The sequence below is a fragment of the Lithobates pipiens genome, unplaced genomic scaffold (genome assembly GCF_037356315.1).
Source record: "Lithobates pipiens isolate NorthernLeopardFrog02 unplaced genomic scaffold, aLitPip1_a1.2 Scaffold_1, whole genome shotgun sequence".
NCBI classification, from domain to species: domain Eukaryota; kingdom Metazoa; phylum Chordata; class Amphibia; order Anura; family Ranidae; genus Lithobates; species Lithobates pipiens.
The window spans coordinates 62432178-62444074 of NW_027507685.1; the positions used below are offsets into that span (position 1 = coordinate 62432178).

Sequence of the window (11897 nt, forward strand, 5' to 3'; positions counted from 1 at the left end):
CAAGCTAAATGTGTAAACAGATTGTCAGAAGTGGGATTTGAACCCATGCCTCCATTTGGAGACCAGAACACCCACACAATGTGAAGAAACAGCTCTTGAGTCTGGCGCCTTAGACCACTCGGCCATCCTGACAAGATATATTGAGGTGCTATGGCTTCCTCTGGAAATATCATCTACTCGTGGTACTCTATTGATCTATTACCATTGTCAAGGAGCTGTATGAACACTCTGAACCTAGGCCCTTTTGCAAATGCACTTCTTAAAGCATGACCTTGCACCAAGTCATACATTTCAGATCCTTTCTACCAAATCTCCTTGAGCAAAAAAAGTAGAAGATGTCCCAGGTGATCTTCGACTGTTTGGTTGATCCGGGCGCCACAAACCAGAATCATGTCCTTGTGGCAGACCGCGTGGCCTAATGGATAAGGCGTCTGACTTCGGATCAGAAGATTGAGGGTTCGAGTCCCTTCGTGGTCGTTTTCTATGCTGCTTTCCAGTTCCTTCCTGTGACCTTCACTCGTAAATTCTTGCTTTAGCCATAACAACGTGCTTCTTGCTGGAGGCTTCCAATTTGCTGAAGCCCAGAGCCTCCAAACAGAAGTAAATCATAAAGTGGAAGTAAACCAATTGATTTAAGGGTTTCAAAACACAGTTACATGCCTTGAATCCCGGGATTGATAACTGTCCCATTTGCTTGTGTTCTCAACCAAACTATCAAATCATCAAATGGCTGGTGTCATAACTTAAATATGCCTAAAATGGGAGAGCAACTGAGTATGTGCAGAGCAGGTTGAAACAGCGTATTACTGGATTTCAAAGTGTATAGAAGCATATTTTTTAATGTTTTACATGAGTATATATGCAAAATGGGACAACCGGAAGAGATGTAGCAGGACTTACTTTTCTGACTAAAGTTGCACTTTAAATGACAGATTTAACAGCATGGTCTAGCAGATTTTCCTCAAGAATTTGATCTTTATGTAGGATGTGCAAAGTTTTTGGATTTTTTTTCATGTTTTTTTGTCGGTGACATGGTAGCATGAAAACACAGCGGGAGTGGTGATTGTAGTTCAAGCTAAATGTGTAAACAGATTGTCAGAAGTGGGATTTGAACCCACGCCTCCATTTGGAGACCAGAACACCCACACAATGTGAAGAAACAGCTCTTGAGTCTGGCGCCTTAGACCACTCGGCCATCCTGACAAGATATATTGAGGTGCTATGGCTTCCTCTGGAAATATCATCTACTCGTGGTACTCTATTGATCTATTACCATTGTCAAGGAGCTGTATGAACACTCTGAACCTAGGCCCTTTTGCAAATGCACTTCTTAAAGCATGACCTTGCACCAAGTCATACATTTCAGATCCTTTCTACCAAATCTCCTTGAGCAAAAAAAGTAGAAGATGTCCCAGGTGATCTTCGAGTGTTTGGTTGATCCGGGCGCCACAAACCAGAATCATGTCCTTGTGGCAGACCGCGTGGCCTAATGGATAAGGCGTCTGACTTCGGATCAGAAGATTGAGGGTTCGAGTCCCTTCGTGGTCGTTTTCTATGCTGCTTTCCAGTTCCTTCCTGTGACCTTCACTCGTAAATTCTTGCTTTAGCCATAACAACGTGCTTCTTGCTGGAGGCTTCCAATTTGCTGAAGCCCAGAGCCTCCAAACAGAAGTAAATCATAAAGTGGAAGTAAACCAATTGATTTAAGGGTTTCAAAACACAGTTACATGCCTGGAATCCCGGGATTGATAACTGTCCCATTTGCTTGTGTTCTCAACCAAACTATCAAATCATCAAATGGCTGGTGTCATAACTTAAATATGCCTAAAATGGGAGAGCAACTGAGTATGTGCAGAGCAGGTTGAAACAGCGTATTACTGGATTTCAAAGTGTATAGAACCATATTTTTTAATGTTTTACATGAGTATATATGCAAAATGGGACAACCGGAAGAGATGTAGCAGGACTTACTTTTCTGACTAAAGTGTCACTTTAAATGACAGATTTAACAGCATGGTCTAGCAGATTTTCCTCAAGAATTTGATCTTTATGTAGGATGTGCAAAGTTTTTGGATTTTTTTTCATGTTTTTTTGTCGGTGACATGGTAGCATGAAAACACAGCGGGAGTGGTGATTGTAGTTCAAGCTAAATGTGTAAACAGATTGTCAGAAGTGGGATTTGAACCCACGCCTCCATTTGGAGACCAGAACACCCACACAACGTGAAGAAACAGTTCTTGAGTCTGGCGCCTTAGACCACTCGGCCATCCTGACAAGATATATTGAGGTGCTATGGCTTCCTCTGGAAATATCATGTACTCGTGGTACTCTATTGATCTATTACCATTGTCAAGGAGCTGTATGAACACTCTGAACCTAGGCCCTTTTGCAAATGCACTTCTTAAAGCATGACCTTGCACCAAGTCATACATTTCAGATCCTTTCTACCAAATCTCCTTGAGCAAAAAAAGTAGAAGATGTCCCAGGTGATCTTCGACTGTTTGGTTGATCCGGGCGCCACAAACCAGAATCATGTCCTTGTGGCAGACCGCGTGGCCTAATGGATAAGGCGTAAGGCTTCGGATCAGAAGATTGAGCGTTCGAGTCCTTTCGTGGTTGTTTTCTATGCTGCTTTCCAGTTCCTTCCTGTGACCTTCACTCGTAAATTCTTGCTTTAGCCATAACAACGTGCTTCTTGCTGGAGGCTTCCAATTTGCTGAAGCCCAGAGCCTCCAAACAGAAGTAAATCATAAAGTGGAAGTAAACCAATTGATTTAAGGGTTTCAAAACACAGTTACATGCCTGGAATCCCGGGATTGATAACTGTCCCATTTGCTTGTGTTCTCAACCAAACTATCAAATCATCAAATGGCTGGTGTCATAACTTAAATATGCCTAAAATGGGAGAGCAACTGAGTATGTGCAGAGCAGGTTGAAACAGCGTATTACTGGATTTCAAAGTGTATAGAACCATATTTTTAAATGTTTTACATGAGTATATATGCAAAATGGGACAACCGGAAGAGATGTAGCAGGACTTACTTTTCTGACTAAAGTTGCACTTTAAATGACAGATTTAACAGCATGGTCTAGCAGATTTTCCTCAAGAATTTGATCTTTATGTAGGATGTGCAAAGTTTTTGGATTTTTTTTCATGTTTTTTTGTCGGTGACATGGTAGCATGAAAACACAGCGGGAGTGGTGATTGTAGTTCAAGCTAAATGTGTAAACAGATTGTCAGAAGTGGGATTTGAAGCCACGCCTCCATTTGGAGACCAGAACACCCACACAATGTGAAGAAACAGCTCTTGAGTCTGGCGCCTTAGACCACTCGGCCATCCTGACAAGATATATTGAGGTGCTATGGCTTCCTCTGGAAATATCATCTACTCGTGGTACTCTATTGATCTATTACCATTGTCAAGGAGCTGTATGAACACTCTGAACCTAGGCCCTTTTGCAAATGCACTTCTTAAAGCATGACCTTGCACCAAGTCATACATTTCAGATCCTTTCTACCAAATCTCCTTGAGCAAAAAAAGTAGAAGATGTCCCAGGTGATCTTCGAGTGTTTGGTTGATCCGGGCGCCACAAACCAGAATCATGTCCTTGTGGCAGACCGCGTGGCCTAATGGATAAGGCGTCTGACTTCGGATCAGAAGATTGAGGGTTCAAGTCCCTTCGTGGTCGTTTTCTATGCTGCTTTCCAGTTCCTTCCTGTGACCTTCACTCGTAAATTCTTGCTTTAGCCATAACAACGTGCTTCTTGCTGGAGGCTTCCAATTTGCTGAAGCCCAGAGCCTCCAAACAGAAGTAAATCATAAAGTGGAAGTAAACCAATTGATTTAAGGGTTTCAAAACACAGTTACATGCCTGGAATCCCGGGATTGATAACTGTCCCATTTGCTTGTGTTCTCAACCAAACTATCAAATCATCAAATGGCTGGTGTCATAACTTAAATATGCCTAAAATGGGAGAGCAACTGAGTAAGTGCAGAGCAGGTTGAAACAGCGTATTACTGGATTTCAAAGTGTATAGAACCATATTTTTAAATGTTTTACATGAGTATATATGCAAAATGGGACAACCGGAAGAGATGTAGCAGGACTTACTTTTCTGACTAAAGTTGCACTTTAAATGACAGATTTAACAGCATGGTCTAGCAGATTTTCCTCAAGAATTTGATCTTTATGTAGGATGTGCAAAGTTTTTGGATTTTTTTTCATGTTTTTTTGTCGGTGACATGGTAGCATGAAAACACAGCGGGAGTGGTGATTGTAGTTCAAGCTAAATGTGTAAACAGATTGTCAGAAGTGGGATTTGAACCCACGCCTCCATTTGGAGACCAGAACACCCACACAATGTGAAGAAACAGCTCTTGAGTCTGGCGCCTTAGACCACTCGGCCATCCTGACAAGATATATTGAGGTGCTATGGCTTCCTCTGGAAATATAATCTACTCGTGGTACTCTATTGATCTATTACCATTGTCAAGGAGCTGTATGAACACTCTGAACCTAGGCCCTTTTGCAAATGCACTTCTTAAAGCATGACCTTGCACCAAGTCATACATTTCAGATCCTTTCTACCAAATCTCCTTGAGCAAAAAAAGTAGAAGATGTCCCAGGTGATCTTCGAGTGTTTGGTTGATCCGGGCGCCACAAACCAGAATCAGGTCCTTGTGGCAGACCGCGTGGCCTAATGGATAAGGCGTCTGACTTCGGATCAGAAGATTGAGGGTTCGAGTCCCTTCGTGGTCGTTTTCTATGCTGCTTTCCAGTTCCTTCCTGTGACCTTCACTCGTAAATTCTTGCTTTAGACATAACAACGTGCTTCTTGCTGGAGGCTTCCAATTTGCTGAAGCCCAGAGCCTCCAAACAGAAGTAAATCATAAAGTGGAAGTAAACCAATTGATTTAAGGGTTTCAAAACACAGTTACATGCCTTGAATCCCAGGATTGATAACTGTCCCATTTGCTTGTGTTCTCAACCAAACTATCAAATCATCAAATGGCTGGTGTCATAACTTAAATATGCCTAAAATGGGAGAGCAACTGAGTATGTGCAGAGCAGGTTGAAACAGCGTATTACTGGATTTCAAAGTGTATAGAAGCATATTTTTTAATGTTTTACATGAGTATATATGCAAAATGGGACAACCGGAAGAGATGTAGCAGGACTTACTTTTCTGACTAAAGTTGCACTTTAAATGACAGATTTAACAGCATGGTCTAGCAGATTTTCCTCAAGAATTTGATCTTTATGTAGGATGTGCAAAGTTTTTGGATTTTTTTTCATGTTTTTTTGTCGGTGACATGGTAGCATGAAAACACAGCGGGAGTGGTGATTGTAGTTCAAGCTAAATGTGTAAACAGATTGTCAGAAGTGGGATTTGAACCCACGCCTCCATTTGGAGACCAGAACACCCACACAATGTGAAGAAACAGCTCTTGAATCTGGCGCCTTAGACCACTCGGCCATCCTGACAAGATATATTGAGGTGCTATGGCTTCCTCTGGAAATATCATCTACTCGTGGTACTCTATTGATCTATTACCATTGTCAAGGAGCTGTATGAACACTCTGAACCTAGGCCCTTTTGCAAATGCACTTCTTAAAGCATGACCTTGCACCAAGTCATACATTTCAGATCCTTTCTACCAAATCTCCTTGAGCAAAAAAAGTAGAAGATGTCCCAGGTGATCTTCGAGTGTTTGGTTGATCCGGGCGCCACAAACCAGAATCATGTCCTTGTGGCAGACCGCATGGCCTAATGGATAAGGCGTCTGACTTCGGATCAGAAGATTGAGGGTTCGAGTCCCTTCGTGGTCGTTTTCTATGCTGCTTTCCAGTTCCTTCCTGTGACCTTCACTCGTAAATTCTTGCTTTAGCCATAACAACGTGCTTCTTGCTGGAGGCTTCCAATTTGCTGAAGCCCAGAGCCTCCAAACAGAAGTAAATCATAAAGTGGAAGTAAACCAATTGATTTAAGGGTTTCAAAACACAGTTACATGCCTTGAATCCCAGGATTGATAACTGTCCCATTTGCTTGTGTTCTCAACCAAACTATCAAATCATCAAATGGCTGGTGTCATAACTTAAATATGCCTAAAATGGGAGAGCAACTGAGTATGTGCAGAGCAGGTTGAAACAGCGTATTACTGGATTTCAAAGTGTATAGAAGCATATTTTTTAATGTTTTACATGAGTATATATGCAAAATGGGACAACCGGAAGAGATGTAGCAGGACTTACTTTTCTGACTAAAGTTGCACTTTAAATGACAGATTTAACAGCATGGTCTAGCAGATTTTCCTCAAGAATTTGATCTTTATGTAGGATGTGCAAAGTTTTTGGATTTTTTTTCATGTTTTTTTGTCGGTGACATGGTAGCATGAAAACACAGCGGGAGTGGTGATTGTAGTTCAAGCTAAATGTGTAAACAGATTGTCAGAAGTGGGATTTGAACCCATGCCTCCATTTGGAGACCAGAACACCCACACAATGTGAAGAAACAGCTCTTGAGTCTGGCGCCTTAGACCACTCGGCCATCCTGACAAGATATATTGAGGTGCTATGGCTTCCTCTGGAAATATCATCTACTCGTGGTACTCTATTGATCTATTACCATTGTCAAGGAGCTGTATGAACACTCTGAACCTAGGCCCTTTTGCAAATGCACTTCTTAAAGCATGACCTTGCACCAAGTCATACATTTCAGATCCTTTCTACCAAATCTCCTTGAGCAAAAAAAGTAGAAGATGTCCCAGGTGATCTTCGACTGTTTGGTTGATCCGGGCGCCACAAACCAGAATCATGTCCTTGTGGCAGACCGCGTGGCCTAATGGATAAGGCGTCTGACTTCGGATCAGAAGATTGAGGGTTCGAGTCCCTTCGTGGTCGTTTTCTATGCTGCTTTCCAGTTCCTTCCTGTGACCTTCACTCGTAAATTCTTGCTTTAGCCATAACAACGTGCTTCTTGCTGGAGGCTTCCAATTTGCTGAAGCCCAGAGCCTCCAAACAGAAGTAAATCGTAAAGTGGAAGTAAACCAATTGATTTAAGGGTTTCAAAACACAGTTACATGCCTTGAATCCCGGGATTGATAACTGTCCCATTTGCTTGTGTTCTCAACCAAACTATCAAATCATCAAATGGCTGGTGTCATAACTTAAATATGCCTAAAATGGGAGAGCAACTGAGTATGTGCAGAGCAGGTTGAAACAGCGTATTACTGGATTTCAAAGTGTATAGAAGCATATTTTTTAATGTTTTACATGAGTATATATGCAAAATGGGACAACCGGAAGAGATGTAGCAGGACTTACTTTTCTGACTAAAGTTGCACTTTAAATGACAGATTTAACAGCATGGTCTAGCAGATTTTCCTCAAGAATTTGATCTTTATGTAGGATGTGCAAAGTTTTTGGATTTTTTTTCATGTTTTTTTGTCGGTGACATGGTAGCATGAAAACACAGCGGGAGTGGTGATTGTAGTTCAAGCTAAATGTGTAAACAGATTGTCAGAAGTGGGATTTGAACCCACGCCTCCATTTGGAGACCAGAACACCCACACAATGTGAAGAAACAGCTCTTGAATCTGGCGCCTTAGACCACTCGGCCATCCTGACAAGATATATTGAGGTGCTATGGCTTCCTCTGGAAATATCATCTACTCGTGGTACTCTATTGATCTATTACCATTGTCAAGGAGCTGTATGAACACTCTGAACCTAGGCCCTTTTGCAAATGCACTTCTTAAAGCATGACCTTGCACCAAGTCATACATTTCAGATCCTTTCTACCAAATCTCCTTGAGCAAAAAAAGTAGAAGATGTCCCAGGTGATCTTCGAGTGTTTGGTTGATCCGGGCGCCACAAACCAGAATCATGTCCTTGTGGCAGACCGCATGGCCTAATGGATAAGGCGTCTGACTTCGGATCAGAAGATTGAGGGTTCGAGTCCCTTCGTGGTCGTTTTCTATGCTGCTTTCCAGTTCCTTCCTGTGACCTTCACTCGTAAATTCTTGCTTTAGCCATAACAACGTGCTTCTTGCTGGAGGCTTCCAATTTGCTGAAGCCCAGAGCCTCCAAACAGAAGTAAATCATAAAGTGGAAGTAAACCAATTGATTTAAGGGTTTCAAAACACAGTTACATGCCTTGAATCCCAGGATTGATAACTGTCCCATTTGCTTGTGTTCTCAACCAAACTATCAAATCATCAAATGGCTGGTGTCATAACTTAAATATGCCTAAAATGGGAGAGCAACTGAGTATGTGCAGAGCAGGTTGAAACAGCGTATTACTGGATTTCAAAGTGTATAGAAGCATATTTTTTAATGTTTTACATGAGTATATATGCAAAATGGGACAACCGGAAGAGATGTAGCAGGACTTACTTTTCTGACTAAAGTTGCACTTTAAATGACAGATTTAACAGCATGGTCTAGCAGATTTTCCTCAAGAATTTGATCTTTATGTAGGATGTGCAAAGTTTTTGGATTTTTTTTCATGTTTTTTTGTCGGTGACATGGTAGCATGAAAACACAGCGGGAGTGGTGATTGTAGTTCAAGCTAAATGTGTAAACAGATTGTCAGAAGTGGGATTTGAACCCATGCCTCCATTTGGAGACCAGAACACCCACACAATGTGAAGAAACAGCTCTTGAGTCTGGCGCCTTAGACCACTCGGCCATCCTGACAAGATATATTGAGGTGCTATGGCTTCCTCTGGAAATATCATCTACTCGTGGTACTCTATTGATCTATTACCATTGTCAAGGAGCTGTATGAACACTCTGAACCTAGGCCCTTTTGCAAATGCACTTCTTAAAGCATGACCTTGCACCAAGTCATACATTTCAGATCCTTTCTACCAAATCTCCTTGAGCAAAAAAAGTAGAAGATGTCCCAGGTGATCTTCGACTGTTTGGTTGATCCGGGCGCCACAAACCAGAATCATGTCCTTGTGGCAGACCGCGTGGCCTAATGGATAAGGCGTCTGACTTCGGATCAGAAGATTGAGGGTTCGAGTCCCTTCGTGGTCGTTTTCTATGCTGCTTTCCAGTTCCTTCCTGTGACCTTCACTCGTAAATTCTTGCTTTAGCCATAACAACGTGCTTCTTGCTGGAGGCTTCCAATTTGCTGAAGCCCAGAGCCTCCAAACAGAAGTAAATCGTAAAGTGGAAGTAAACCAATTGATTTAAGGGTTTCAAAACACAGTTACATGCCTTGAATCCCGGGATTGATAACTGTCCCATTTGCTTGTGTTCTCAACCAAACTATCAAATCATCAAATGGCTGGTGTCATAACTTAAATATGCCTAAAATGGGAGAGCAACTGAGTATGTGCAGAGCAGGTTGAAACAGCGTATTACTGGATTTCAAAGTGTATAGAAGCATATTTTTTAATGTTTTACATGAGTATATATGCAAAATGGGACAACCGGAAGAGATGTAGCAGGACTTACTTTTCTGACTAAAGTTGCACTTTAAATGACAGATTTAACAGCATGGTCTAGCAGATTTTCCTCAAGAATTTGATCTTTATGTAGGATGTGCAAAGTTTTTGGATTTTTTTTCATGTTTTTTTGTCGGTGACATGGTAGCATGAAAACACAGCGGGAGTGGTGATTGTAGTTCAAGCTAAATGTGTAAACAGATTGTCAGAAGTGGGATTTGAACCCACGCCTCCATTTGGAGACCAGAACACCCACACAATGTGAAGAAACAGCTCTTGAGTCTGGCGCCTTAGACCACTCGGCCATCCTGACAAGATATATTGAGGTGCTATGGCTTCCTCTGGAAATATCATCTACTCGTGGTACTCTATTGATCTATTACCATTGTCAAGGAGCTGTATGAACACTCTGAACCTAGGCCCTTTTGCAAATGCACTTCTTAAAGCATGACCTTGCACCAAGTCATACATTTCAGATCCTTTCTACTAAATCTCCTTGAGCAAAAAAAGTAGAAGATGTCCCAGGTGATCTTCGAGTGTTTGGTTGATCCGGGCGCCACAAACCAGAATCATGTCCTTGTGGCAGACCGCGTGGCCTAATGGATAAGGCGTCTGACTTCGGATCAGAAGATTGAGGGTTCGAGTCCCTTCGTGGTCGTTTTCTATGCTGCTTTCCAGTTCCTTCCTGTGACCTTCACTCGTAAATTCTTGCTTTAGCCATAACAACGTGCTTCTTGCTGGAGGCTTCCAATTTGCTGAAGCCCAGAGCCTCCAAACAGAAGTAAATCATAAAGTGGAAGTAAACCAATTGATTTAAGGGTTTCAAAACACAGTTACATGCCTGGAATCCCGGGATTGATAACTGTCCCATTTGCTTGTGTTCTCAACCAAACTATCAAATCATCAAATGGCTGGTGTCATAACTTAAATATGCCTAAAATGGGAGAGCAACTGAGTATGTGCAGAGCAGGTTGAAACAGCGTATTACTGGATTTCAAAGTGTATAGAAGCATATTTTTTAATGTTTTACATGAGTATATATGCAAAATGGGACAACCGGAAGAGATGTAGCAGGACTTACTTTTCTGACTAAAGTTGCACTTTAAATGACAGATTTAACAGCATGGTCTAGCAGATTTTCCTCAAGAATTTGATCTTTATGTAGGATGTGCAAAGTTTTTGGATTTTTTTTCATGTTTTTTTGTCGGTGACATGGTAGCATGAAAACACAGCGGGAGTGGTGATTGTAGTTCAAGCTAAATGTGTAAACAGATTGTCAGAAGTGGGATTTGAACCCACGCCTCCATTTGGAGACCAGAACACCCACACAACGTGAAGAAACAGTTCTTGAGTCTGGCGCCTTAGACCACTCGGCCATCCTGACAAGATATATTGAGGTGCTATGGCTTCCTCTGGAAATATCATGTACTCGTGGTACTCTATTGATCTATTACCATTGTCAAGGAGCTGTATGAACACTCTGAACCTAGGCCCTTTTGCAAATGCACTTCTTAAAGCATGACCTTGCACCAAGTCATACATTTCAGATCCTTTCTACCAAATCTCCTTGAGCAAAAAAAGTAGAAGATGTCCCAGGTGATCTTCGACTGTTTGGTTGATCCGGGCGCCACAAACCAGAATCATGTCCTTGTGGCAGACCGCGTGGCCTAATGGATTAGGCGTAAGGCTTCGGATCAGAAGATTGAGCGTTCGAGTCCTTTCGTGGTTGTTTTCTATGCTGCTTTCCAGTTCCTTCCTGTGACCTTCACTCGTAAATTCTTGCTTTAGCCATAACAACGTGCTTCTTGCTGGAGGCTTCCAATTTGCTGAAGCCCAGAGCCTCCAAACAGAAGTAAATCATAAAGTGGAAGTAAACCAATTGATTTAAGGGTTTCAAAACACAGTTACATGCCTTGAATCCCGGGATTGATAACTGTCCCATTTGCTTGTGTTCTCAACCAAACTATCAAATCATCAAATGGCTGGTGTCATAACTTAAATATGCCTAAAATGGGAGAGCAACTGAGTATGTGCAGAGCAGGTTGAAACAGCGTATTACTGGATTTCAAAGTGTATAGAACCATATTTTTAAATGTTTTACATGAGTATATATGCAAAATGGGACAACCGGAAGAGATGTAGCAGGACTTACTTTTCTGACTAAAGTTGCACTTTAAATGACAGATTTAACAGCATGGTCTAGCATATTTTCCTCAAGAATTTGATCTTTATGTAGGATGTGCAAAGTTTTTGGATTTTTTTTCATGTTTTTTTGTCGGTGACATGGTAGCATGAAAACACAGCGGGAGTGGTGATTGTAGTTCAAGCTAAATGTGTAAACAGATTGTCAGAAGTGGGATTTGAAGCCACGCCTCCATTTGGAGACCAGAACACCCACACAATGTGAAGAAACAGCTCTTGAGTCTGGCGCCTTAGACC

At 41.8% G+C, this 11897-nt stretch overlaps 11 non-coding genes across 11 annotated transcripts; 6 read left to right on the plus strand and 5 right to left on the minus strand.

Annotated features, from left to right (window-relative positions):
* The first annotated feature begins 404 nt into the window (after positions 1 to 404).
* On the plus strand, positions 405 to 477 carry TRNAR-UCG (transfer RNA arginine (anticodon UCG)). Its single transcript has one exon. It is a non-coding gene; the product is annotated as a tRNA-Arg (tRNA).
* A 616-nt stretch (positions 478 to 1093) lies between these two features.
* Positions 1094 to 1203, minus strand: TRNAL-CAA (transfer RNA leucine (anticodon CAA)). The gene is made up of 2 exons: positions 1166 to 1203; positions 1094 to 1139 (listed from the first exon to the last, which is right to left on the minus strand). It is a non-coding gene; the product is annotated as a tRNA-Leu (tRNA).
* Positions 1204 to 1475: 272 nt separating this feature from the next.
* TRNAR-UCG (transfer RNA arginine (anticodon UCG)) lies at positions 1476 to 1548 on the plus strand. Its single transcript has one exon. It is a non-coding gene; the product is annotated as a tRNA-Arg (tRNA).
* A 616-nt stretch (positions 1549 to 2164) lies between these two features.
* TRNAL-CAA (transfer RNA leucine (anticodon CAA)) lies at positions 2165 to 2274 on the minus strand. Its single transcript has 2 exons — positions 2237 to 2274; positions 2165 to 2210 (listed from the first exon to the last, which is right to left on the minus strand). It is a non-coding gene; the product is annotated as a tRNA-Leu (tRNA).
* Positions 2275 to 4306: 2032 nt separating this feature from the next.
* TRNAL-CAA (transfer RNA leucine (anticodon CAA)) lies at positions 4307 to 4416 on the minus strand. Its single transcript has 2 exons — positions 4379 to 4416; positions 4307 to 4352 (listed from the first exon to the last, which is right to left on the minus strand). It is a non-coding gene; the product is annotated as a tRNA-Leu (tRNA).
* Positions 4417 to 4688: 272 nt separating this feature from the next.
* TRNAR-UCG (transfer RNA arginine (anticodon UCG)) lies at positions 4689 to 4761 on the plus strand. The gene has a single exon. It is a non-coding gene; the product is annotated as a tRNA-Arg (tRNA).
* Positions 4762 to 6830: 2069 nt separating this feature from the next.
* TRNAR-UCG (transfer RNA arginine (anticodon UCG)) lies at positions 6831 to 6903 on the plus strand. The gene has a single exon. It is a non-coding gene; the product is annotated as a tRNA-Arg (tRNA).
* Positions 6904 to 8972: 2069 nt separating this feature from the next.
* TRNAR-UCG (transfer RNA arginine (anticodon UCG)) lies at positions 8973 to 9045 on the plus strand. The gene has a single exon. It is a non-coding gene; the product is annotated as a tRNA-Arg (tRNA).
* A 616-nt stretch (positions 9046 to 9661) lies between these two features.
* Positions 9662 to 9771, minus strand: TRNAL-CAA (transfer RNA leucine (anticodon CAA)). The gene is made up of 2 exons: positions 9734 to 9771; positions 9662 to 9707 (listed from the first exon to the last, which is right to left on the minus strand). It is a non-coding gene; the product is annotated as a tRNA-Leu (tRNA).
* A 272-nt stretch (positions 9772 to 10043) lies between these two features.
* TRNAR-UCG (transfer RNA arginine (anticodon UCG)) lies at positions 10044 to 10116 on the plus strand. Its single transcript has one exon. It is a non-coding gene; the product is annotated as a tRNA-Arg (tRNA).
* A 616-nt stretch (positions 10117 to 10732) lies between these two features.
* On the minus strand, positions 10733 to 10842 carry TRNAL-CAA (transfer RNA leucine (anticodon CAA)). Its single transcript has 2 exons — positions 10805 to 10842; positions 10733 to 10778 (listed from the first exon to the last, which is right to left on the minus strand). It is a non-coding gene; the product is annotated as a tRNA-Leu (tRNA).
* Positions 10843 to 11897: the final 1055 nt, after the last annotated feature.